The following is a 6000-nucleotide window of genomic DNA, read 5'->3' as shown; positions in this document are numbered from 1 at the left end:
GGCTCTTTCTCTGAAACCACTTAAGGGTAATGTTCTTTTATTTTTATTTTTATTTTTTATTTTTTGAGGCGGAGTTTTGCTTTTGTTGCCCAGGCTGGAGTGCAATGGTACGATCTCAGCTCATTGCAACCTTTGCTTCTGGGTTCAAGCGATTCTCCTGCCTCAGCCTCCTGAGTAGCTGGGAGGGATTACAGGTGCGCGCCACCATGCCTGGCTAAATTTTTGTATTTTTAGTAGAGACGGGGTTTCACCATGTTGACCAGGCTGGTCTCAAACACCTGACCTCAGGTGATCTGCCCACCTTGGCTACATAAAGTGCTGGGATTACAGGCAGGATTACAGGCGTGAGCCACTGCACCCGGCCGAAATGTCCCCTTCCCTTCCCTTCCCTTCTCTCCCCTCCCCTCCCCTCCCCTCCCCTCCCCTCCCCTTCTTCTCTTTTCTTTTTTTTTTTTTTTTTGATGGAGTCTCACTCTGTCGCCTAGGCTGGAGTGCAGTGGCATGATCTCGGCTCACTGCAACCTCCACCTCCCCGGTTCAAGTGATTCTCCTGCCTCAGCCTCCCAAGTAGCTGGTATTACAGGCACATGGCACCACTCCCAGCCAATTTTTGTATTTTTTTAGTAGAGATGGGGTTTCACCATGTTGGCCAGGCTGGTCTTGAACTCCTGACCTCAAGTGATCCACCTGTCTCTGCCTCCCAAAGTGCTGGGATTACAGGCGTGAGCCACCACACCCAGTCCAAGATGTCCTATTTCTTAAAATAATGATCAGCATGTCCGGCCCTGTGGCTCACGCCTATAATCCCAGCACTTTGGGAGGCCAAGACAGGCAGACCACGAGGTCAGGAGATCGAGTCCATTCTGGCCAACATGGTGAAACCCCATCTCTACTAAAAATACAAAAATTAACCAGGCATGGTGATGCACACCTGTAATCCCAGCTACTCAGGAGGCTGAGGCAGGAGAATCGCTTGAACAAGGGAGTTGGAGGTTGCAGTGAGCCAAGATCACACCACTGCACTCCAGCCTGGTGACAAAGTGAGACTCCATCTCAAAAAATAATTAAATAAATAAATTATACACACACACACACACACACACACACATATATATGTATGTATATCTCAGCACCTTACCTGTATTTTTTTTTTTTTTCTTTAGAAAGCTAAGTTTTTGCCTGTGCTCCCTGGGCACACTGTGGAGGCTGACTACTCCTCCTGGAGAATGTCTTCTTTTAAGCTGTATGGAAGGTATAGGGTGACCAACTGTCCGGGTCTTGGTTTGCACAGGACTGAGGAGCAGGGGTTCCTGAACATAAGACTTTCAGTGCTAACATCAGGAAACTCCTGGGCAAACTGTGATGAGTTGGTCACCCTAATGAGAGCGAGTGCCAAATGCCTAGGCAGATAGGGGTGGGCCTGTGGTGAAACCCCACACAAAGCCGGAGACAAGTTTAAAGCCTGAAAGCCAAGCTACAAGTTAAATCGTCGGACTGGATTGAGAAATTGTCTTCCCGTTTGGCCCACTTTCCTCTGATTGGTCCTACCCTTCACCTATTTTATATATACCTACCCTTTCCTAATTGGCTTTCTACACTATCAAGCCCACCTTTGAGTGGTATCTTTGCTTTAAACATTTTTGCGTACTAACAAACCAATCAGCACATAAGCCCTATTCTGAGTCCATAAAAGGCAGACCCAACCACACGAAGAACTTTCCCGTCTTGAGGTAGGGGGTCCAGCCCCATGTCCCCTCTCTGCTAAAAGCTGTGTTATCACTCAATAAAATTCTTCTCTGCCTTCCTCACCCTTCAATGTCCTGCCTATCTTCATTCTTCTTGGGCGTGGTACGAGAGCTCAAGAAGCGCCCAATGCAGGCACAAACTATCACACAGGTGAGCTGGGGCATGCCAGCGTGGCTGAGCAACATCTGGGCGAGGCGTCATCATCCAGGGGTCCCCAGCTTGCAAAGTGACCGAGAAGAAAAATCCTACACCACTAATAAAGAAAATGAATATTGAATTATTCAGAAAGCTGGCTTATGCAGAGTATGTTATTCAGCTGTAGGACTTGAAATTACCATGCCTTACACTTGAAGGCAGATTACAGCTGAATTTGTGTGGGGCCTGTTAGGAAGGCATGGAATAAGATATAGGAAGTGTGGGACTCTAAGTGAACTGGAGAAATGTAACTGTTCAAAATTGGGTTGCTTTCATCAGACACGTTTAAGTTTACTTGGAAGACTCAAAGAAAAATAATCAAAGCTGTACCTTTTAGTGATATTTCACTTTACAAACCAGGGATAGAGTGCATTTTTCTTAATATGGAGTTTTTGTTTTAAACTTTCATACTGTTTCCCCAACAATGATAGAGGAATATTGGCCTAGAGTCTTTTTTTTTTTTCTTTTCTTTTTCTTTTTCTTTCTTTCTTTTTTTTTTTTTTTTTTGAGGCACAGTTTCATTCTTTTGCCCAGGTTAGAGTGAAGTGGCACAATCTTGGCTCACTGCAACCTCTGTCCCCCGACACCTGGGTTCCAGTGATTCTCCTGCCTCGGTCTCCCAAGTAGCTGGAATTATAGGCGCCCACCACCATGCCCGGCTAATTTTTGTATTTTTAGTAGAGATGGGGTTTTGCCATGTTGTCCAGGCTGGTATCAAGCTCCAGACCTCAGGAGATCCACCCACCTCAGCCTCCTGAAGTGCTAGGCTTACAGGCATGAGCTACTGCTCCCGGCCTGGCCTAGAGTCTTTGGTGCAACACAAAGCTAGGCTGTTTTGGCACAGATAATGTACTAACTCTATTTTTAGGTGTCTCTGAGACACCATCTATGGCAGTGGTTTTCAAATGTTGTCAATGCACCACCTCCAACAAAATGACTCTGAATGCTTGTTAAAAATGCAGCCATTCCTCAGACCTATAGAATCAGAATATCTTGGGCCGGAGCCTGTGAATATGCATTTTTAGTAAGCTTTTCAGGTGATTCTTATGTATATTTACCATTGACACCATAAAATTTTTTTGACAACATGTAATGTTTGCAAGACTTATTTTCAAATTTTATGTATGAAAACAACATAACCACACTAAAGGGAATTTTCCAAGGAGAAACAAGCCTTTAGCCATCCAATAATCATTTTTTTATGATGCTCTTTCTAATATTTATTTATATACACACACATCTTTTACACGATTATAATCACAGCACATAAACAGTCTCACATTTTCTCAATATTTTGTCATGAGCTGTTTCTCATACTCTATGCTTTCATAAATGATCACCTTCCATGTTTGTATAATATTGCTTCAGGCAGATGTGCCATAACTAATCATATCAAAGAGTTGGGATTGTAGTTTCTTCTAAAGAGATTTCAGAAATTTGTCCTGGTAAATGTCAATGATGAGATCTTAGAGTGAGTTCTCTTACTGACAAATGAAAAGGAGGGGTTTTCTTGAAGCAGCCATCATTCCAGTGACATGAAGGGCTTTAAGGTCAGAATTGTGCTGAAGTCATTGTAACTCCAAGCACTGAATAGCTAGGGCCAGCAGACTCATCTCAGGAGGACTTTGTTTTTTATTTATTTATTTATTTTTGAGACAGAGTCTCCCTCTGTTGCCCAGGGTGGAGTGCAGTTGAGCGATCTCAGTTCTCTGCAGCCTCTCCCTCCCAGGTTCAAGTAATCTTCTGCCTCAGTCTCCCAAGTAGCCGGGATTACAGGCCCCCATCACTATGCTTAGCTAATTTTTCTATTTTTAGTAGAGACGGGGTTTCACTATCCAGGAGGGCTTTAGATCACAACAAGAAGGATGACAACGAAGATGTGGAAAGAAGGGTGCTTCCTGGTGTCCCTCCTGCCGAGGGGAACATGATACGCATTAGTTCTCCTTGTTGGACAGTCTTTGCTATGTGACTTCCCCTGCCTAATTGCTACTCATTCTTCATATCTCAGTGTAGAGGTCCACCAGTTGTTTCCCAATGGCTGCTTTTCTTTTGTTTTTTAGTAATAGAACCTGAGTTTTTAGTTACGTACATGGCCATTCTGAATAAAGACTTTGTTTCATCTCCTGAAGCAAGGTGTGACCAAGCACCTAAGTTCTGGACTATAACATTACAATGGAATTTTCATGTGCACCTTCCAGAAAATATTTTTAAAGGAAGACATTATACCCTTCTCTGCCCTTTTGTCCTTCCTACTGTCAGGAATATGGAAGTGATGGTTGGAATGTGAGCAACCCTTTTGGACCACATAGGACTCATGCTGACGAGGGTCAAAAAACAAGATGGGAGCATCATACCAGCAATGGATTACTTTCCTCAGGACTTTTATATGAGAGAAAAATGTATTTCTACCTAGTTTCATCCACTATAATTTTGTATTCTGTGTCACATGCAGCTGAACCAAATTCTAACTCATTCAGAATTCTTCCCTCCGGAAAGCATTCTCTAATTTTCAAAGACTAATTGTTCCTGCTTTGTGTTCCCATAGCAACTTTGTTTATATCTACCCCTAGATTCTAAGCTCCTTGGGGGCCAACCATGACCCATGTCTTCTCCTAGAAACTAGAAAAAAAAAGTATACATTGACTAGCAGAATAACAAATGCATCCCTGTATTCTAAACCTGACAAATGGAATTCATAGGCTGGCTGGCAAGCAGTGCTTCTTATGTGTGATTGCCCATTTAAATTACCATGAAGCTTAAAAATAAAAGAAAGAGGAAAAAAAGAAATTCCCTGAACCGCTGGCATTTGAATATTTGAGGATGCAACCTAAGAATCTGTATCTTTTAAAGGCTTCCAAGGTGATCTTGAAACCCACCAGGTAATGATTTACACAATGGAATTTGGGGTCAGGAACAGTGGCTCACGCCTGTAATCCCAGCACTTTGAGAGGCCGAGGTGGGCAGATTGAAAGGTCAGGAGTTTGAGACCAGCCTGGCCAACATGGTGAAACTCCATCTCTACTAAAAATATAAAAATTAGCCAGATATGGTGGCACGCACCTGTAATCCCAGCCACTCGGGAGGCTGAGGCAGAAGAATTGCTTGAACCTGGGAGGTGGAGGTTGCAGTGAGCGGAGATCATGCCACTACATTCCAGCCTGGATGACAGAGCAAGACTCCATCTCAGAAAAAAAAAAAAAAAAAAAAAAGGAATTTGGGAGCTAAGGGATAACATCGGGATTTTCCTCCCATCTACATTCCATTTTCCTTTCCTTTCTGCCATGTCACTTTAAGAGCTAATAGTTCAGTCCCTTTCCAAAGTCAAGCTCGAAGCAATTGTTGCACTCTGAGAATGATTTCCAATACATAGATAAATGGGTGGTGAGAGACTGAACAGGGAGGTTCAAATATCGTCGCAGGAGGGTTTCCGCACTAATAACAAATATAAGCATAAAAATAATTTCATTTTTCCTGACCAGGAGTGGTGGCTCATGCCTGTAATCCTAGTACTTTGGGAGGCTGAGGCAGGTGGATCACTTGAGTCCAGGAGTTTGAGACCAGCCTGGGCAATGTAGTGAAACTCCATCTCTACAAAAACTACAAAAATTAGAAGGCATGGTGGCACACACCTGTAGTCCCAGCTACTCAGGGGGCTGAGGTGGGAGGATTGCTTGAGTGTAGGAGGCAGAGGCTTCAGTGAGCTGAGATTGTGCCACTGCACTCCAACCTGGGCAGAAGAGTGAGACCTTGTCTCAAAAAAAAGAATTTTCTTTTTTTCAAAGCACTCATTATTACCTGTAATTGTCTTACTTTCTCACTTATTTTTCCCCACCAACCCCCACTACTAGAAGCTCCAAAAGAATGGGAACATTATATCTCTTGCTTGATGCATTATCCCTAACACCTACCACTGTGCCTGCAATGTATTGCATGCGCGTTAAATATTTGTTGAATTAATTAGTAGAAGGTACACTTTATTGAGCACCTAGTATATGCCACTGTATCTGATGGTTTATGTGATTATCTCACTTAGTCCTTATAACAAGCTTGTAAATAGGT

This window comes from Rhinopithecus roxellana, chromosome 3, assembly GCF_007565055.1.
Source record: "Rhinopithecus roxellana isolate Shanxi Qingling chromosome 3, ASM756505v1, whole genome shotgun sequence".
NCBI lineage: Eukaryota > Metazoa > Chordata > Mammalia > Primates > Cercopithecidae > Rhinopithecus > Rhinopithecus roxellana.
The sequence above is the reverse complement of the archived record's forward strand: the minus strand, read 5'-3'. Positions refer to the sequence as shown.